General features: G+C 45.8%; 1 long non-coding RNA gene across 1 annotated transcript; it reads left to right on the top strand.

Moving 5' to 3' along the window:
- The first annotated feature begins 12,428 nt into the window (after positions 1-12,428).
- Positions 12,429-20,801, top strand: LOC125944076 (uncharacterized). Its single transcript, XR_007466106.1, has 2 exons — positions 12,429-12,528; positions 20,611-20,801. It is a non-coding gene; the product is annotated as an uncharacterized LOC125944076 (long non-coding RNA).
- Positions 20,802-22,460: the final 1,659 nt, after the last annotated feature.

Here is a 22,460-nt window from a genome sequence, read left to right as displayed (position 1 = left end):
GGAACCGAACATGTTAGTAATGAAATATAAAAAAAATTATATTCTGAGGTTTTACATGCCAAAATCACGATCTCATTACGAGGCACCCCGTAGTTGGGGACTACGGATTAATTTTGACCACCTGGGATTCGTTAACGTGAACCCAATGCATGATACACGGGCGCTTTTGCACTTCGCTCCCATCGAAATGCGGCCGCCGCGGCAGGGATTTGTTCCCGTGACCTCATGCTTAGCATCGTAACGCCAAAGCCTCTAAACAACCACGATGGTTCAATGAAATACGAGGTTGTTCAATATGTATCAAATCTTTGGTCAGCAAAAATACATTTATTGATTAGGAGATGCAAAACCCTAATCCCCTTCAAAGTAGCCTCCTTATTAATGCCCACACGACTCCCAGCACGCCCGCCATTGTTGGAAACTCTTCTCTGGCTCGCGTCTTTTAGAATGGTGATCAGCCTGGCCGTCGCATTCCGCATGATGTCTTCTCTTGACTCTAGTCGGGTTCCTTTGAGCCGCATGTTCAGCTTGAAAAATTGCCAAAAGTCACATGGAGCCATGTCGGGGGGAGTAGGGAGCGGGACGAACCGCAGGAATGTTGTGTTTGGCGAAGTCTAAAGCAGATGCGCAGAGTGGGCGGTTGCGTTATCATGATGGAGCTGCTAAGTTATTAATGTCTACCTATTCGGTCGTTTGTGTGGCACAGCATCACGCAGGCTACGAAGTACCGCCTGGTCGTATTCATTAGTGATCGTTTCACCTTGTCGAACATACTCATGATGCACCACCCCACGGGAGTCGACAAAAACGGTCATTATGTGTTTGACATTGCCGCGGACCTGCCGTACTTTTTTTGGCCTCGGGATTGTCGGATGTTTCCACTGTGACGACTGCATCTTGGTTCCCGGTTCATATCTATCAACCCACGATTCATCGACTGTGATCACTCTGTTCAGAAAGTTGCGGTTACTGTTTGCATTGTCCAGCAGGTCCTGTGCGTTTTCCTCAGGGTGTTGCTTATGTTCCATTGTTAGCAGTTTCGGCACGAATTTCGCAGACACTCTCCTTATTCCCATATCCTCGGTGAATATCGAATGTACCTATCCAATGTTTACCCCTATTTCGTTTGCAAGTTCTCGGACTGTGATGCGACGGTCCACCATGACCAAAGTCCACAATTGCTCAATCACTTTCACAATTCGGCTTGTTGAGGGTCTGCCTGAACGCGGTTCGCTGTCCGCTGATGTGCGACCATCTTTGAAGCGCTTGTACTATTCCTTTATCCGTGAGGTGCCCATGGCATCGTCACCGAAAACTAGTCGAATCTTGCAAATGGTTTCCACTTGTATATCGCCAAGCTTTTTGTAAAGTTTGATGAAATATCGCTGGTCATGTTGCTCCGTACTTTTACAACTTACTGGAATCCGACAAGCGCTCACTACATGTCTTCACTCATAGCTCGACGGCCAGCAACTGACGCTTTCTGCGGGCGGAAAGAAATTCACGCATGCGCATGAATGTCGCCTCCTTATATCCACCGAAGGAAGCCTTCCGCACCTCATTCGTTTACGTCAAAAAAAAAAAGAAGGCTCGATACTTTTTGAACACACCTCGTGCTACCATATATGAGTGCTTGCCTGGGTTGCGCTAAATATAGTGTGCAAGCAACTTTAAAATAACAGATGAAATGTGGGACTCGAAGCCAAGGAGGCAGCAAGAGCACTCGTGTTGTGTCTAAAAGTTTCATAGTGACGTACTAACGCTGTTCTTTTTATAAATGCCACAAAAAAAAACGATCACCTTAGCGTGTAACCTAAATTTAGTCCGATAGAGAGAATAATACGCCATCTGGAAAATCTTGTGACCTTTATGCATTTTGACAAATGATATTTTTGAGGGCTTAATGCTCTAAATAACATTGAACTCTGGTGAAATGATAACTAATGTGAACGTTCTATGTAATGGGCTTCTTCTGTTTTACAATGTTTTCTCAATTTAATACGAACCAAGACTTTTCTTGCTCATGTGAGCGCAGCTGGTAAATGATAACGACTTAAAGTTTAGTTTCAAATTGTTGACATTTTTGGAACAGGGAGTTCACTGTGCCAAAAATGTCAACCTATTTGAAAGTTTTGGAGCTATCCTAACGTAGCATAGAAATGGTTGCCTCATATAGTTTCTGTCATATATCATTGAAAGAAAACGTCACAAGATTTTTTCTCTGGGACCTAACCAATCGAGTTCACGCACGTGTACTAGGAACACTAGCTCCCATATCAGTCGAAGAGGTACTTATTCAGCTGCTAGGAAGTAGTGCAAGCAAGACGGAAGCTTCAGTGCTTATTATTGGACATTTTGGTGGTAATTTTTTTTTTCATTTCAGCTTTGGACATGTTGGCAAAGATTGTTTTTTCTGTCACCTTTGCAACACTTATTACAGGTAAGACTTCCTTGCATTTTCTTGTCGGCGCAGCATATCAGTAGTACGTAATAAATTGAATAACTGTGAGATATACTAAACTCTGGCTTGTGTTAGGACATAGATAGATAGATAGATAGATAGATAGATAGATAGATAGATAGATAGATAGATAGATAGATAGATAGATAGATAGATAGATAGATAGATAGATAGATAGATAGATAGATAGATAGATAGATAGATAGATAGATAGATAGATAGATAGATAGATAGATAGATAGATAGATAGATAGATAGATAGATAGATAGATAGATAGATATGTATGGACGTTAGGTCAAACAAAAAAAAATCATTATTTGCGATTCCATGCCTTCTTCACCATTAGAAATCCACTATTGGTCAAAAGCTTTCGGGCTGCGTTGCGTCCACTTGGCCTTTCCGTCACGCGACGTCGCAAAATTGCGACAACTCACCACATCAAAATATATTAAGTAAAGCAATGAAAGGAGCTAGTTGGGCACATGTTCATGATTACGTTGCGCTGAGTTTTACACAAGGAAAGAATTATAAAATGTAACACGGTCGCAGATGGACAAAGCGCAAATCTGCTATGTTAATATGTTGTGCTATATATGCTGGAATCGGCTATGCAATGTCCTCATCCGTGTTCCCTTCTTTGTAACTTTTTGCCATTGTAAAACTCAGCGCAATGTAATCATGCTTGCATTAATATGCCGAACACGAATTGTGTTTCAATATAGCCGGAGACTACCCCGTTCCGACAAGAATAGAAGATGCATGGTTGCCCGGCGATCGATCTGGCACCGGCTACTCGGAGCTGCCGTGAAGAATGGCTTTATTTGCGTATAATAAAATTTTTTGCGTGGCTGTATAACATTTCCGAGCCCTTCCAGCACGTATGCGACATCGCTCGACCATCTCTTCGCTGCTTTAACCTCCCGCTGCACGCCGCTGCGATTTACGAATAAGCCACCCGCAAGCTAGGCTACGGTAAGCGGGTTAAGCATACACGCCGGCTCCCCTTCTTCATCCGCTTATCTACTACCTCGGACCCACCGAAAGACTATCCACTTCTGCGTCCTCCTAGCATCTTGCCAGCCAATTAAGTTAAAAAAGCCTGTTAAGGTAGGCAATGTTATTCGCTTTGGAAGCAAACAAACGTGACCTCCTCTAAACAAATAGAGCGTTCAATTGGCCTGTTCAAACAACACTGCAAGTCACCACCCAATGCTTGCGTCGGTGGTTACGTAAAGTTGAAGCTGGAAGATTGGACCCATCCGTCGCCTCGCGCGATGGGCCCTTCGTCTACAGGAATATGTGTTCACTATTTCGTACAAGAGTGGTCGTCGACACGCTGACGCGGATTGCCTTTCTAGGATGCCAAAACGTACGACGGACTGTGAAGCCGACAACTTTGACCACCTTATCGCTTCGCTGTCGCCTGACTTTCCCGATGCCTTGACATTCGCCGCAGAGCAGCGCAAAGACCCAAGCTTGAACACTTTTTTCTCTGCCACCCAAGGACCTATATCCGAAGGCCGATTTTGCGTCCGAGATGGTCTTCTTTACAAGAGGAACTTATCAACGACGGGCGCCCGTTTTCTACTTGTGGTTCCGCAGTCTCTTCAAACATCTGTTCTGCGCGTTACGCACGATAACCCGACCTCTGGTCACTTAGGGATCGCGCGAACACTTAGTCGCACAAAGGAACGATTCTACTGGCCTCAAATGCGCAAAACAATTGACACCTATGTGGCCAGTTGTACGCAGTGTCAGAGCCACAAGCGACCTACGTCAGCTCCAGTCGGTCACCTACAGCCAGTAAAGCCCCCCCAGTTCCCCTTTTGAAAAAGTCGGCATAGACCTGATCGGGCCGTTTCCGCGTTCTTCGAAAGGAAACCGGTGGATAATTGTGTGTGGATACTGTGTGTGGATACTGCCGACTACCTGACGCGGTATTGTGAAACCGCAGCCCTTTCCTCCGCCACTGCTGCGCAGGTTTCTGATTTTATGCTTCATGCAATCATACTCCGACACGGGCCACCTCGCATGATAATAAGTGACCGTGGTCGCCAATTTATTGCCGATGTTGTGGAGGAATTGCTGCGTTCGTGTGCCTCCAAGTTCCGACACTCAACAGCTTATCATCCACAAACTAATGGCCTCACCGAGCGCACAAAGCGAACGTTGATCAACATGTTATCAATGTACGTTGATTCGGACCACAAGAACTGGGATGAAGTACTACCATTCGTGACGTACGCTTTCAACTCTGCGAAACACGAAACGACCTGTTTCAGCCCTTTCTTCCTTCTTTACGCGCGCCAACCTCGTCATACGCTGGACACTATATTTCCTTTTGTGATCCATGACGATTTGTCTATCGCAGAGACATTGTGTCGTGCAGAAGAGGCTCGTCGACTTGCGCGCTTACGTACATTGGCCGCGCAAGACCACTATAAAACACGCTACGACAGTCAACACCAGCATGTTGCCTACGTTCCCGGTGACCTCGTGTGGCTGTGGACTCCAATACGCCGACGTGGCTTGAGCCAAAAGCTACTTGCAGACTATGCCGGGCCGTACGTCATCTTCGATCGTCTAAGCGAAGTGAACTCCACAATTGCACGTCTCACTTCAAATGGCCGTCGTTCATGCAAGACTGAGGTGACGCATGTCGCCCGCTTCAAGCCGTTCACACGAAGGAAGCAGGAGTGACTCGCCCGGCGGGCTTCGTCTGGGAGCGGAGGAATGTTACGCCGTGGTCACTGCCAGTGAAAAGTGAGGGAAGCGAGGGAAGGAGAAAGAAGAAGACGACATTGCTCCTACTCCAGCCAGCATTGCCCAAGGAGCTACATCTTTGTGTCTCAATCAGTAAACGCTCCCTGAACCCTCTCCCGAGGCCGTAACAATATAAAGCAGATTGGAATAATTTTATGTAATAGGGCCCCAACATGTGACCAAGCGCATGTAAAAGAATTTAGTTTTCCTTACATGAGCGCTGATAACTAGAACGTTTCCCGGTTTAATGCGATTCAGACATGGTGTTTAACGTGAGCAGAAGCAGAACGCCATATATAACCATTGTGCTACCGTGGGGGGTACCGGTAATAAGAACAAAGTCCGTTTTCGTTCAGGAAAGCCATGTTACCCGTGTTTTGAATTCTACTGTATTTGTAGCCTTACAATCCGAGTGTTTTCAGCTGTCATCATTAGTTGTCATATCAATATATTCGTTAAGTAAAAACAAACCCACAACTTGTTGATAAATTCACTTTTTAAGCCTGACCTACACTGGCACTAAAAATGTAACAGCGTTGCGTTATATGGATACATAACGCCATGCTTACTTATATTATAGGGCTCAAAAACGCCTACGTTATTTAAAATTCCGTCAACCTATAGCACCCTTTTTGTCTCAATTTAGCGACATGCCTTAAACAAAATTTGGCAACGCTCCACAAAAAATATGTTACTGTTACTTCTTCTCTTCACTACTGCGTGGTATATTACCCGCTCGAGAGTTTATCCGCAGAGGTAGTGCTCTTATCGTAGCCATTACGATTGCTTTCCTGATAGTATCCTCCTTCGTTGACGCATACCATGCAGACTTGCATGGCACGAATTGCATGAGCAACGATACCGACAGAGCATGGCTGCCTAAGTACTACTTGAGCAAATGGCACCATAGAACACGTTGGAACAGGGAACGTACGACACACGATCACATCGCTCCTATACAAGGTCTGTTAGAAAAGTATCCGACCTTATTTCTTTTTGCGAACACTTGATGGTTATGAAACAAGCGCGTTTCCATCAGACGACCTTGAACCTTGATGCGCATGTGCGAATTTAATCCCACCTGCCGATAGCGTCAGTCGCTGGGACACAGCGTTTGAGTGAGGCAGTGCGCAGTGCTGTCGTCGGTTTTTTTATTGCAAGGAAAATGGCGGAGCGACTGGAGCAGAGCTACTGCATCAAATTTTGCCAGAAACTGGGCGAAAGCCAAGTGGAAATCATTCGGAAGATTCAGACGGCTTTTGGTGACGATGCTATGAGCAGCACACGGAGTAAGCAGTAGTGGAACTGGTTTAAAGACGGCCGCACATCGGTGCAGAGCGAGTCAGGCTCCGGTCGGCCATCAACATGCCTAAATGACCAGGTCATTGCCGAAGTGAACGCTGTGGTGATGCAGGACCGTCGTGTGACTATCCGAGAAATCGGGGAAGAGGTGGGCATCAGCACTTTTTCTGCACATTCCATTGGCCATGTAGAGAGTTGTGGTGAAATTAGTGTCGAAGCTGCTCACGGTGGAGCAAAACCAACTTCGTGTTGAAGTCTCACAGGACATGCTAGATTCCACAAACAGTGACTCCGACTTCATGAACACCATAATCACTGGTGACGAGTCTTGGGTGTATGGGTACGACCCGGAAACCAAATCCCAGTCGTCACAGTGGGAGCATTGCACGTCACCAAGACCAAAGAAGGCCCGCCAAGAGCGCAGCAACGTCAAAGTGATGCTCACTGCTTTCTTTGAGTCCCGCGGTGTGGCACACCACGAGTACGCACCACAGGGTCTCAAATAATCACCAAAGAGTACTACAGGGATGTCCTCCGTCGCCTACGTGATGCTGTGCGGCGCAAGAGACCGGAGTTGTGGTCAACAGGAAATGGGCGCATCCAGCACGACAATGCTCCTGCACATTCCTTGCACTTGATTCAGACTTTTTTGGCAAAAAACCCAACTCCTGTAGTTCAACAGGCTCCTTACTCTCCTGATATGACCCCCTGCGACTTCTGGCTGTTTCCCAAAATCAAGAGGCCATTGAAAGGAGCGCGATTTCAGATAAGAGAGGAAATTATGGCTGCAACGACAGCTCAGTTAAGCTCCATTCCGAAAGAGGTCTTCTCGGAATGCTTCCAACAATGGCAGCACCACTGGGAGAAGTGTGTGGAGTACCAAGGAGACTACTTTGAGGGTGATTAGGTTTCCAACGTTCCAGTTATGCCAGTTTTTTTTCTTCGGCTAAAGGTCGGATACTTTTCTAACAGACCTCGTATTAAACGCGCAAACGGATCGCGCTTTGCGAGCATGAGAAACTGAGCTCTGAAGATTGCTCGTTTACCGAAAAGATGCACATGCATTAACAAAAAGACAGGCATTAACAGAAACTCACAGAAAGTTGCTTTGACCATGATAGGCCTGCCGCTGGAAAAAATACTGTCAGGGTGTTCATTTACAAGGGCCGGGAAGCCAGGGGATGTCGAAATAGTTGCGGCGGTCTAACCCAGCGAAAATCCAGAAACAGCGGCGTGGCACGATACTCTGAGGTTCTGACCGGTCCTCTTACGTAACATGTGAAACATTGCTGACGCTCCTGGCTGAACGCCGGTTCTTCTTCATCGTAGAACAATTTGCTCTGGGCAAACGAAACAAAGTGTAGTGCATTCCATACATGTGCCAGTTGGCGAACGCGCACTGTAAGCAGCGGTCTGTGCTATAGCAAGGGTAATTGCAAACCAGGAACTGACTAAGCAAAGCATTTTATTCAAGAACCTGTCCTGTGCCACAGCGCTGTCCTTAAAGGAGTCCTAAACCATCCCTCCGTGGGTTGCGAACATCTCAACTATGCTTTGCAGTCGTGCGCGGCGCGTGGAGCTCACAAGCGGAGCGCAAAGTCACCTTTATATAACACGCTCTCTTTTCAACAGAAGCCTGCTCCTCGCTATTTTCTGGACGCCCTACTTCGTAATAAAGTGTCCAGAAAACCCGGCTGCTATTGCCCAATAAAGTGAAGCCAATGAAGAAGAGTGTTTGTATCAGTGCGCTTCTCCCTACAGTTATTGTCTATGTTAATAAACAAGCTGAAGTAAGCGAAAATTTGCTTTCGAATTTTGATAATAATTACGTACCTTCCGAAAGAAGCCGACTACAGTCTGCTCACGCTCAGCCGCGGCCGCGTGCGTAGAAATTAAACATTGGCCACCCTGCTTATCGGTGTCGTAGCCATCGGGTCTCGCTAATGTCGACTAGTTATGCACGCTCAACTAGCTTCCAACCACGCGAAACTTAAGGTCAGACCACACGCACGCTTGCCAGCGCGCGCTGGTCCTGGCTACTCCTGGTTATAGATGCCTAGGCAGACTTATTGATAGCGCTTGAAAATGCGCAAGCTGGATGTGGTTACTATCCATCGGTCAAGCTGGTGAAGGACAGAGCCGGTCCGCGCCACGGTCAGACTGCAGCGTATGAGCGCAAGCGCGCACTCAAGCCCTGTCGTGGACAAAGCAAACGCTGCGCATACGCACTACGGCTGCATGTAGCTGAGGTCTGATACGTAGGTTATATAGATACTGCAGCCGTCGCGGGGTGCCGCGATAAGTCCACTGGCTAAGTGCGCTGCGGGTCGTTGACGGCAACCGCGTTTGGCTTACTTTTCGCTCGTCGTAGGCGCCAAAATCGGTAGGAGCGCGTACGTTAACATCCACAATCAAACTTCAGGTGCGCGCCACGGTGGCATTCAGTAGGCGGAGGAGCGTTGTGGGCACGCCCTGTTCCGCCATAGCCTTCGCAGTGCAAATCATTCAGGAAGGATCGGAAGCAGCGGGAAGGTCGTCTTTGATTGCCAATAACTTCGCTTCTGCTGAACGGATTGACGTACTTCTTGCGCAAAAGTGTTTCTGAAAAAGCCTATTATAATTTCAAATGCATTTCTCCAGTTCGATAAAAAGGGATTCAGGGCCCCTTTAATATAAATGAGCAGTGGGAAAGTTAGGTGGGGTATAATACGACAAGAATATGCATATAATGTACAATTTGTTTTTATATTTCTTTAATTTTTTTTGCAGAGAAGGGAAACAAACGTATCTTATTGGCAATCTTCGCTTTTACAGGTCCAGTGTTTATTACCGCTCAGGTAAAGGACACAAATCCGGACTGCAACGTGAAGGTGGAAGTGTAAGCATTAATCGTCTGTTCTCTGTTTTGGGAAGCACATCACATTTTTTATTGTACTTATAACGTATTCATTCACCGTAGTCCTCTTGTTTTTGAGTAAACATTTATGATACCATTGTAGTGCATCAACGCTACTCAGTTGGAGCCCCAATATAATGTAAAACTATTTCATACTGATTTATTCCATTTCCGGATGTCACATTTACGTAACCGTCAATAGCAATGGGTGGTGACCCGCAGCTTTGTTTCAAATGCCCAATCAAATCCTCTCCTCATTTATAGGAGGTCCCTTTTGTTTGCTTTCAATGCCAGTGGACATTGTGTACATTAACAGCTTTTCCTTATCTAACTTGCTGACAAGAGACAACAAGCGCGCAGCAGTAAAAGGGTTTCGGTGGCGTCGTGCTAGCGCAGTGAAAATCGATAAACGGATGAGGAGGGTGGTGCCGGATTCTGCGATTGGCCCGATTCCCCTTGCTTAGCTTGCGGTGGCCGGTCGAAAATCGCGGCGGTATGCAACGGAAGGCTTAACATTCGTTAAAACGAATCCTTCAGTTGGCAGAGCGATGTCGTCAACGTGCGGAAAGGGAAAGACGACATTGGACAGTTTTAGCAGAGCGCCGCGTACGCTCCGCTCCACTCGGATTTCACGCTCTGAGATACTGCAAGGAACTGCGTAGATTTCGCATTTGATAAGCGCATCTTGCCGAGACGCGAGCGACGCGCTATCAACTCGGCTGCAAAACGACGAAGAGGCCAAGTAGACACGCTCCGCTCATTCGGGCTTTGTAGCGGAGCGAGGGGTACGGTCTTCGTTCCGCTGCCGGTATGAGCGTTGTGCGCAAGCGCAATAGCATTCCCGCTAAGCGGTTGTGTGGCATTCGCTAGCATATGCCGGTCTGAGCGGAGCGGACAGCGATGCGCTCAGCTAAAACAGTCTATTATACTGCCACGCAAAAATGTTTATTATACGCAAATAATTTGCTCGGTAGGCAGACATCCTCTGTTCTTTTCAGAACGGGGCATTCTCCATTGATTCCAAAAAAACGTAGTTTTGTTCGGCAATTTTGTGATGTCGCGTGACAGACAGGCGAAGTGGGCGCAGCACAAAAACGCTTGACCAAAAGCGGAGGGCTAATGCCAAAGAAGACGTAGAATCGGAAATAATTATTATTCTTTTGTACGCTCTAATCATCAATAATCGGTGTGTACACGTGATGTCTGATTAGAGTTTACGCAGTTTTCGTCACGTCGCGTGACAGACAGGCGAACTGGGGGTGGCCCAAAATTTTTTTGAACAATCGTGGAGGGCTGATTTCAGCAACGTAGTAGAAACAGTTTTAAATAGCTTTGCTATTTTCGTACTAGCAAATGTGCAAACAATTTACACCAACAATCCAAAATGTCTAGAATGATGGACTTTACACGTTAAAGCGTGCCATGTTTGCAAACGACGGTAGGTGCCGTCGATATATTTTGGACACGATAGCACTGTTGCGTAGGCTTCTCCCACAGTTGCCGCCACCGCTTCTGCCCTCATAGATTATGTTTATTTTTTTTTCTTAATTCCGCTGTATTGCCCACCCTAACCATAATTTCACTATAAGACATCCGGTATAGTGGGAGCCTCCGGTATAATCTTAACTACCTGGGTTTTTTTAACGTGCCGCGAGTGCCCGGTACACAGGCGTTCTTGCATTTCGCCTCCATCGAAATACGGTCGATCGAGATGGTATAGGTCAGCTCGCAGACCACTTCAGTGGTGGCTGACGGAGCTTGCAATCCTACCGCAGCTCGTCATAGTGTGCTTATTTTTCACGGCACGAAAACGTGGGCTTAAATAAATATGTTTTCTGTGCGAATATAACAAATATATGTCAGTAAGAATAACAAACGAAACGCACTACCTGCAAGCCAGTCGAACCACCTCTCTGAGACGGTCGGTTTTTTTCTTTCCGTCTGCGAGACGAAATGCAATCCGATCAATGCTCATGATCACTCCAGTCGTTTAGTACTGGGCGCTGCTTTACGCAACAGGCGTACATTGGACATAATATTGCTCTATGAATTACTATTGCATGCGAAAAAAAAACACTGTATCTGATTTCTATGCCGCCGTGAGCGGCGATAAAAGCAATTTGCTTAGCTGGGTGATGGAGCAGGGGAGGTATACCTTCCCTACGGTGACATCTGGCTGTGTAGGCCCGCGCAATATGCGCTGTGGGCCACGGCCGTCCGATCGCTATGGCTTTAGTACAATGATATCTGAGAAATTGGCCGTTTGTCTGGTGTCCGATCCGGCGTCGCATTTTGTCGAAACGTTTTTAGAAATTGTTTGGGTAGTTGTTTCCCGTCTGAAATGTACCATAAATAGGAAAACACAAAAAGATGAGCGTGTGCTATATAGATGGCTATATTTTATTACATGGCTATATTACGGGTTATGCTTCCTAATATTGCCCTTCGTCTACCACCACTGATGTAAGTGCGGAAATTAGGCAGCCCCCTTACAAAATGTGACTTCACGGTAGATCTAATTCTTTGTAATTGAACGTAGGTACACTTTATGATGCGCCTAATAATATTCAACACTCGAATATCTCCTGAAAAGATTCAGATGATCCTAAATATGTTGCTGCAGTTTATACTGCCCAAATTCCTGGTGCTTTTCTAAGGCTAACTGCGCAAATTAGGTGTTAAGTGTGGGTTGGGCGCACAGATTTCGTTCAGAAGTTGTCATTAATGTTTCGTACAGTTGGTTTCCGAAAACCTTTAGCTATGCATACTGAAAAGGGGAGCGCTTTGCACAGCTAAAGAATGTTGAAACCCGAACACAAAGAAAGTCAAGCTTAATGTTGACAAAGATGCACCTGAATAATAACTACAGGGACAAGGAAGAAGTCTGCCCCACTAGCAGTGTTGACGTAATGTTTCAAATTTAGGTGCAGTGTCATTCATGTGGAGCGGGTGATAAGTAGCGCTGTCGCTTTCGATAACTCTTGCTTATTATGGCTTTTACCACCTTTTTTTTTCATTTTTTGTCAGAACCATGTCTACAGCACATGCGAGTTTTTCTGCCAGGGCGATGAAGCCGTTTTATTAAGTCAGGAGCAGCCATGTTATGTAAGTAGATTCATACTTCGCAGTATTTATAAAAAAAATCGTACCTTATTTCATGTAGCCTGAAAATTTGCAACGTGTAAACTGGGCTTTCATTATGTCCATCACCGCTGTGGAAGCGGCAACTAAAAGAACTCGCGTTCGAAACTTCTCTGGCTACGGTATTCAGCACTTTTTATTTATTTATTTTATTTAGAAAACACCTTACAGGCCCTGTCGGGCATTGAGTAACTTACCCACTTCCCCAGAGGTGCGCGCTTTTTCACAAACGCTACGAACAAACCATTAAACCATCGTCGAATTTATTTTCTTAGTTCACTCTGGTACAAGTCACAAAAACGGTTATCTGAAGCACATAAAAAAGGACTGACTCAGCGGCGCGTAGTCATTGCCTACACACTGCAGATCCACTGCTAAGTTCCCCTTCACATGACCTAGTAACCGCAGTCCTACAACCGAACAGATGTTTGCATAAGCAGTGGTCAAGAATGATCTTCACTCGAATGCCACTGTACACTGCGCAGTAACTGTTGTCACTTTGTGCTCCTGCAAGCGTCAATTTCTTCCCAAGTGCACGATGGTTCGGGCTATTGGTGACATGGTGAATTTGATACTTCTCCGACCCGTCACATGCATGAGTCGGGAACAACTCCAAATACGTATACGTGTGGACAGTGAAACTCATCTACAAAAATTATTCTGCCCGCCGCGGATATTTTATTGCAGGAACTTCGGTTGGAACCGGGGCATATGTTCTGTGGAATCCAAAAGTCCGGAGTCGAGCACCAAGGCAACCTACAGTGTGGGGTCGTAAATTTCGAGACCAATGGCATTGGTTAGGGCAAGGCGGGGCAAAATGATACATAGGCAAAACGCGACATTTTGACTCTGATGCCATCAATACCTAAGAAAAAGAAGTTCTTTCAAAGCAAATCTTTATATGTCTAGGCGAAATCTTATATGGCTAGGCACTATCACCTGTGTACAGAAAACTATCATCATCAGCATTGGCTCGAGTGTCATCGTCTTCTTCCGCAGCTGGCTCGTTGGCGCCCCTCGTGTTTCGCTCGTGCTCGTGCTCGGCACGCGCTCATGCCACTGCTGCCGTGTTCGTTGTCGTCTTGTTCCAAAGCTGGCTGGGTTGCCGCTCATCATTCCAGAGTAGAATTTTACTTCTCTTCTGTCGTAGTAATGGGGAGGCCACGTTTATGGGGGTATGGGCCATTGTTTAATGGGGTATGAGCCATTCATTGTCTTACGTAACCGACATATTTAATTTTGAAGCAATTTAGTTTCTCCAGCGCCGAAATTAAGAAAGACCAAAGCAAGGAACTCTGAAGCTAGCACAGTTCTAACTTCTTCGCTTCACAAAGCCAAGTTGAGCCCGATGAAAGCCGTGAAAACGCCTGCGCAGCTCTGCATCTTGCGGACATGAAAAGGCGAAGAACACTCGTGAGGACAGATGTAGCTTACATTCGTAGAATGAGCCAGTAATGCGCAAACGTCCAAGAAAGTGCAATAGCACAAGAATAGAGTGGCCTTGCTTGATCTGCAAGTGTCATGGCTCTGCTTGGATTCAAAGCTTGTAGTGTAAAGAGTGGGTTCATGAAGACGGCGTGGGTGATCACGGAGTTAACTTCAAGTGCTTCTCCTGCAAGAACTGAACGATCGAAATTTTTTTGAGACGACCTTGTCTTGCCCTACGCCGCGTCTCATTTCGCCCCGCAGGTTGGGGCAAAATCAGACTGTTTCTGAGATTTCTTACTTCTTTTTTCTCAAACTTTTGAACAGCGGGGACATACCCATGTTTATGTACCGAGTACCTTGTGCCCAAACGAATGTTGCTGTTTTGTTGTTTATGGTATTGAATGACGTTTTTTTTTAAGATTCACTATTTGCAAATTTCTGTCGCATTTTGCACCACCCCTTACCTCTACTTTACTCTCTTCCCTATCCGGTTGATGGCGTAGAACATTCGTTCATTGCACAATACTTTTCAGGTGTAATTTCAAACACAAGAGCGCCTTTATGTATGTTAAGATCTAGGAAATACAATCTGTCCGCAACTATTTTGGGGAAATGCAGCGCGGTGCTGCACTATCACACCTACGCATTTCCCGGTTGGAACCAACATAATCTGAAGTGGGAAGTGATGAAGAGCCTTGAGCATTGCTTAGGTAACCATTCGTTATTTGTTACGCTGTAGCGCTTGATATTGTACAATGGAAGTGGTACATTAGAGTGGGGATGCTTAGAGCAGTCGCAGAGTTAAGGCTACTGAACGTGTGTGATTGACACTCTATGGGTGATGATTGAGCACTAAGTCGGCGGTTAAACGTGTTTGGAAAGGTAAAAGCGTAAAAAAGAAAGCAAGATAGAAAGTGGAAATTGTACTTAAAAATAGTATTAAAACAGACTAGCTATAGAGAATAATATATGTGAGGGAAACAGATAGTTCAGAAGATGAAAGCAGATTTTGATGTATAAAATGATGAAAAGTACAATGAGCAATTTTGAGAATCATCCCATTTCATGCGTGGTGAGCCTCACTGACCGGGCACTCATGCAATATTGAACCAAGTATGACGATATAGCAGAAAATGACGAGGCCTGCTGTTTGTTGCCTAATTTACCCTTCTGTATTTTAACGTGTATAATATAAGTAAATACAGAAGGAATATTATTTTTAGGCCGCTTTTAACGTTAACTATTAAAGGCAACTTGCAGAGAGCAGTAAGGTTCTAAAATATTTCTTTCTTTGCAGCCTGTCCTAAATTATTTAATATCATTTATTATCTAGATCTCTCTCTCTTTTTCTAAATTAGAGGACGAGGATGGGTGGATGGGTGTTGCTTGGCTCATGGTTACTTGGTTACTCAGGCCCATTAGTTACTTACAAAGCTGAGTTTTAACCATGAAGGAATGAATTTTATATTTTCACAGTTTATCTTTATTGTGACCTGTTAAAACCACTTTGCGAACTTGGAAAGTCACCCCATCAATATTCTCTGGCTTTTTCCATATACTGCAATTTCTCCCCCAGGGAACAAATCTCACTTAGTCTTCTGCAATGCCTTTGCATGAAACATCGTAGTATGAAGGTAAAAAAAATGTCTTTGTGCAAAGGAGATTCAGATATTGCAATACACATTTACAATTCAATATATCATACAAATGACGATTTCCGAATGTAGCATAGTGTATGGGCAATGAGAAGACACGACCACGAAATTATTCCTAATAATATCCGATACTTTGATGTGACGAAATACAACGCCCTGCTGAATAACTCATTTTTATTTATGGCTTGCAAAGTCTATGTAACAAAACAATCACTGATATGAATTCCGAACCACCGCGAACAACCAAGAGCGCCTCTCAGGGACCACTAATTCGCTTACGTGACATATAGAATCCCAGGCTACAACCGCGCTCTTGAGTAGCTTTCCCTCAGGTTTTTTTTTATATATATAATTTGCCTGTCCATTGAATGTGTTTGGTTTAAGTGCGTCAGGTTAGATTCCCTGTAATAAAGAAGAAAATAAGTTTGTGGTGCAAAAATAGGTTAAAACTGTGGCTTTCTTGCATTCAAACCAACGCAAATTATCATTCTTTTACTTCATTTTATTCTTCGAAGCATCAGCTATTTTTGCAAGTAGTGTTACATATCAGGAATATCCTGAATAGCTCATCACTGCGTAGCGCAGTAAACTGAGCACGGCAATCAATTCGAAAAGAAAAACAGCAGTCCTAATACAAGTATCCTGTTGCAGTAGGAGTATCGCATCCTAAGAATAGACGTAAGACTACAGGCGCTCGTTGACTTATGTACCATGAGCATCCTGAATACTCAATCACGAAAAGATTATCTTACTGCTCCAGCATCTACACGAGTGGGTTTCACTGCCATCTAAGACCCCCTGATATTATGCAGGTTAAAGAATATGATTAAGCTAATGGCGCACTTTCGTGGGAGTTGTAAAAACTGATACATCGGCTGAAACCAACGGCTGTCACACGCATTGAACCGGTGCACCAGGTCGCTTTGTCAGAACCAACAGATAAATGGAGCTTTTGCTGCAACAAACGCAGAAATGGATAGTGGGCAAACTAGCTTTTCCAGTTCTAGAAATGATCTAACGAGTATGGCCGGTATTGTAGGTCTGCAAACTCAATCCGAAAGGAACAGCATCGCTGGAAATTCGGTTGTGATACTAGAAGGTTGCGCATGATGCTGTCATTGTTTTTTTTTTTCGCACATGATATAAGACCTGTAGAACTGAACAATGTGGAACATAGGAGAGTCCGAGCTGGTGTAATGTTATATAATACATGTATTTCAATTTTGTTAAGGTCAGCAGAAGTCGCGCAGCGTGTAGTGGGAGTATGTATTGTTTACCGGGATCTATAGGAAGTGCGCATATATTTTTTCTACATTTTTCTCCAGCGAGGGGACTTGATCAAAATGAAAAAATATTTTCCGTCTAAAACTTACATCGCATTCTTTATACATTTTAAGCAACAGGGCCAACTTTCGAATTGAAAATAGAAAAATTGGCTGCCATCCCGCCCTGCGAAGGTGAATGTCCAGCGAAGCTGCATCAAACACCATACATGGTCGAGCAATGAAGTCACACTGCTCTTCCGGTGTCTTTAATTTGCGTGGTCTACCCATGGCAGTCTTAGAATGAACTGAATGAGTTGCTAGACGGATCTCCCTTTTATATAAGAAAGCATGGTGACGCATCACTAATCACTAAGTATATATATATATATATATATATATATATATATATATATATGGCTCAGTAATGTAGAAAGTTGGGCTAGTTGGTGATTGATCATCATACCGTATTGGCGGAGCAGCGCACTGACAAGGACAAAGTGTAGAGACACAAGAATGTCGTGTAGCAGCGAGTGTCGTTTATTCTTGTGTCTCTACACTTTGTCCTTGTCAGTGCGCTGCTCCGCCAATACGGTATGATGATATATATGGCGTTTGCTGTCTATTGTTAACCTGGCGTTTTGTGTTTACGCCACGAAATTTTCCGACCAACGAGAGGTATACAGCTTCACTGTAAAATAGCTTTCTTTCGCTGCTCTTTTTAATGGTTGGGGCGGCAGCGGCCGCGTATCTTGCCGGAGCCAGATAGCAGAACGCAATGGACCTTTTTCCAGTAAGGGACCCCTCTAGCGGCCGCCACTTCAACTAAATTTGACGGGCAAAACACACGCTCCCGCCGCTTCTCACCTCTACGCAGAGCATGGCAGCGTTTCACCAAGCAGTCTCTCGCGACGGCCATCCCTGCTTCTTTTTTTTTTTTTTTTTTTGTCGCTTGTGTTGTTGAAGTAGCTTCTCACCGTCCTGCTCTAGCGCGCGCGTATTTGCTCACGTGTAATAATAACACATTTACATTTACCGACGCGACGGCAACATGCTAATGCGACGTGCAGGCCACTTGTAACCAAGATTTGAGAGATGCGCCGGCCTTTATTCTTCAGCAGCTTGGTCAGTACTTTGATTCAAGTGGCGAAGGCACGTGTGAGCGTCAAACACGCCATGGCAGGATTTTCTTCAGGATAAACTCAACCGTCGTTTGGAGTGGCTCGACTTGGAGGAGGCGGTCAACATACGCATGCACCTACGTGCTTGCCCTCAAGAGCGGGCATGCAAGCAGCTCACCATGATGAACAAACAACGTGCAAAACTTCTGCACACGTACTGCGAGTGTACTGCAGGGCAAGTGTTGTTTTATCTCGAGATATGTGTCGTATATGGCATGGTAGTGGGGACTAAGTAGACTCAACACAGTACGGGGGTTAAGCAGAAGGGAAGTGGACGAAACACGTTTTGTCAAGCGCGTAAAGCTTCATTTGCCTGCAAAAAGTAAGACTCGCGGGTTTTGTATAATGCGACACCGCGAGTGTCGCTTTGGCCTCGCACGATGCATTCTGATCGGCTGTGTGGCTAGACTCTTCTTTTCGTTTGGCCCCACGTAACCGTACAGCTATTTCCACTTGCATGTGGTAACACGTTCTTAAGCCAATGGTAATATCCGTGCGGTATACATACCCGTACATTAAAACATCGCCGTGACTTCTGAGTCAGTCGTAGGGCGAGAAGTGCAATAATCACAGCGCTATAGTGTCATGCTGTTCGCAGGCTTAATTTTTGCCTCACTCAGCAAAAATCGCGTGATAACTCACTCATAACATAGGATTTTTTTTTAATTTGACCATGCGCTCCACTCCAGTCACCATTCCACGCCGGTTTGTGCAATCGACAGTACAGCAAGTGCCCGGCATGAGATTCGTCGCAAACGCTGCACCTATCGCTCGAGCGTTAGTTCATGGAGTCGTTTTCATCGACAAAAGTGCTTGCAGTCTTTCCCACTAACTGCTAACTGTTTCCTTTAACCAATATCCGCGCCCAGAACACGAGAAAAATTATTGTTCAGCCCCTCAAGCTCAGGAAATTGCCGCGGATCATGCAAGGGTTCACGCACTCACTTCGCACACCTGCCCTGCGATAATGTCGGCGCGGCGTGGAATGCAGCTGGGGCGAGGGTACGCGCATGCGCATAGCTGAATTGGAAAAAGGTGCATTGTTGTGTAGGTGGTAGGGGAACAAAGCGCTAGCTTATTGGTCGTCACCATGCTGACCGATAGGCAGCGTCTCCTTCCCGACCGACGTCACTATCTGAAAAGTGAGTGCGGGCACCGGAAACGGGTTAGGGCAGCGTAAAGTCCCTAGATTTTCTGCTCAAGAAAGCAAAAAAATATCTAGAGGCTTTAGGGCAGCGGTGAGAGAGAGGCTGGCTCTTTCAGACGCAAGCCTCTCGCGCGAGAGCTTTGTGGCGTCTGAAGGTTTAAATGATATGGTCGGTGATGGAGCTGCGTCGCGTTTCTCCACCACGTGGTTGTTAGGCGTATTCGTCGGCGAAGTCTACTGCTCGTCTCATGTCGAGATGCGCTGTTCCGTCCCGCACGATCTGAAAGAGTATGTTCGCACGAGTACTTCGCACCCGTGGAGGATAACAGCGGAGGAACAAGCGTAGATGCGCAGACGTCGTCATTCCATCGTCGTCACGCAGTCACGCAGTCACTTCGGTGCCATCATGCCGCCTTTCTCGCGCCGTCATCGTCAATCTGTCATTATTTCATTGCCGTCGTGGTATCGGCCATGCTGCCGTTGTTGTCAAGACCATCATCATCTCCATCGTCGTCACATCAACATTGTCGTGCCGCCGTCGTCATCGTCGTGCTGTCATGCCTTCTACCAAAACACGTCAACGATATTTTGTGCCGCCATTATCAAACACCGTTACCACTGCCAGTACACTTCAGAACTATATTGCTAGTGTGTCCAGTTTCTTTCTGGGGTGGGCATAAGCTATTAGTTTAACTGGACAATCATATTCGGCTCTTCCTACACCAATTTTCTTCTTGCATTACGTAGCCTGGGCATGGAAATTATTTTAAAACCAGTGCTAACTGTGTCGAACACCATGTCTCTGATTTACACAACCTTATTTCCTCCCCCCTTTTGCTACCGGGCTCGTTAAACACATAGGTTCGCCAAAGGGCACTGCTGTTCCAGGTGGTCACTTCTGGTATCAGCGCCGTGCAATCTGTACTGTGCAGTCCAATAAAAGTTGGGTTTGGTAACGCGCCATCAATGTTCTGATATCGCGCGGCACCTTCGCTCTGGAGGCGCTTGGAAAGACCCTCCCACCTCACGAGCAAATTATGTTATGTTCGTGAGCGAGGTATCTTCCCTGAAGGAGTACTTGCGTTTTCGGTCTGAGCTAGCAATTTTGCAAACACTGTCGAAATGCTTTCCACTCGAGAGTACATAGCACAGCTCATGCAGGTGATAACCTCAAAGGACCCTATTACATTATATTCCACCATTGCCTCCAATACGGGTATGATGAAGATGGCTTTGAGAGTTAGTGAGCGTGGCAGATATTTATGTAACAATAAAAAATGACTACAGCTCAAAATATGCTAATTTATTTCTTAATGACATTATTATGTAATATGTTCTAATATATTTGTTTCCTTTTCTTCCGTCTGAACTAGTTGCCAGTGAAGGACCAGGAGGAGCGTGTTCCTTTACAGCGTAGTGCAGGCGAAGATACGAGCAATAAAGGTGTCTGCATAGAAGGAAGATGCGTACCAAGCTAACTGGAAGAACAGGCTTCTAGTAAAAAGGGACATCTGGGTTCTGATGCCTGAAACAGAGTCAAAATAAAGAGCGCTTGTACCTCGGATGAATGCTCTGCCGTAATACAATTTAATATAATTGCAGACTTTGTATTCTAAAGTGAATACTTATTACACAAGTATTGTTATTACTCAATCAAACACTATGTACACGATGTATTTATAGAAGACACAGTGGTGACCAAGATGGAAGAAAGCCTGAGCAAGGCTGTGTTGTTTTCCAGCTTCTTTCGAGCCGCGGTCACTCTCGTTCTCTTTTACTTCCTGCTGCAACGGTAACAGCTCGCGACAAGCCATTCCAAGCATTTTAGGCAGCGCTACATCGACATGCTCAATTCATTCTGACATCGCATAGTGAAGTAACGATGTCACTTACGAAAAGAGCTTAAATACAAATGTTTTCAACGGACAAGATTCTGATATCGCATCAATCTGTAAAGGCACGGATCCAGTGTTTCCAACATGCTATATATTCAGCGGCCAGCGAAATTGGATACGTCTGTCCACAAACGCCATGATTTCTGAAATTCTGTACTCTGTAGCTCCCTCTATATACTCCGGCTAAAAATCAACTTGCAGTGCAGCCAAAGCTACGAGCCTCGTTAGCCCGCGTGAGGCACTCAGAGGAGCCATTGTGCAGATTGTACAGCTTTCTTTGAGTAGCACTAACCAGATGACGCGGCAAGCAAGTGGTGCACCTGTCCATCCGCAATAGCGTTGCCACGATAGACTTGTAAGACCAATTACCGATGTTCAGCGTCGTTCACAGACATTTTAGACTTGATAATGCTCGCCGGAGGCGAATTTTCCGCGTATACTCAGATCCCACGTACTGCGAGAATCGGTGCACGGAACACTAAAGATGTGCCATAGAAAAAGCTGTTTTCGTTGCCGCTGTGCGTAATAATGACGCGACCACCCTTGCCTTTGGCGATTTTCAGGCTTATCATGAGCCCGGAACGGTGTGCTTCGAGCGCGTCTGTTATGTTTGTCTCAACGCATGCCTTTGAAGTAGTATGACCGGCGTTGACCCATGGCTCGTCTGTATTTATTAGTGGTTGTCCCTCCTGCCGCAACTTCTCTAGCTGCCGAATCTACTTGCAGCGTACAACTTTCGGGCCCTTGATGAGACCGCGTTCCGGTGCCACTTCATGAACATGAAGCCGGCCTTCTTCAACGACTTTTGCAGGGTAGCTCTACAGACGTCGGGCCGCCCGTCTTCAATACCGAAGCGCTCCTTGATATTGCCACATCCTATATCGTCGCCGCGGTTATATGCCCGTCCATGAAAACGACGCTGAAGTAGCGCGCGGGTAGAAAAACAGAGACGACAACGACGTTGGGTTGGCTGTTTATATAAAGTGCTTTCATACGTGCTGTACGCCGGCTTTCACGTCTCCTACTAGGTCGTGACAGTGGTGGAGGTGCTGGGCAGGATTGCCTCATGCTTGGCACCCGTTCCGGAGCCATCCATCGAACGCGGGAATGCCTTCGTTCGTCGAAACTCCTGTTCACCGGTGCAGCCGCCGCCTGCTAGGCCTGACGCCTGAGTTCAACCCGATGCTAGTAATGTCGGCCTTGGCGCCGTGCTTCTTCGGCAGCAAGGCGGCACCGAAAGAGTGCTTGCTTATGCCTGCAGGACCCTATCCACAACGGAGGCTAACTACTCTACTACAGAGAAAGAATGCCTCGCAGTGGTATGGGCC

Source organism: Dermacentor silvarum, chromosome 3, assembly GCF_013339745.2.
Source record: "Dermacentor silvarum isolate Dsil-2018 chromosome 3, BIME_Dsil_1.4, whole genome shotgun sequence".
Lineage (NCBI taxonomy): Eukaryota > Metazoa > Arthropoda > Arachnida > Ixodida > Ixodidae > Dermacentor > Dermacentor silvarum.
This window is presented reverse-complemented; position numbering and strand designations above follow the sequence as displayed.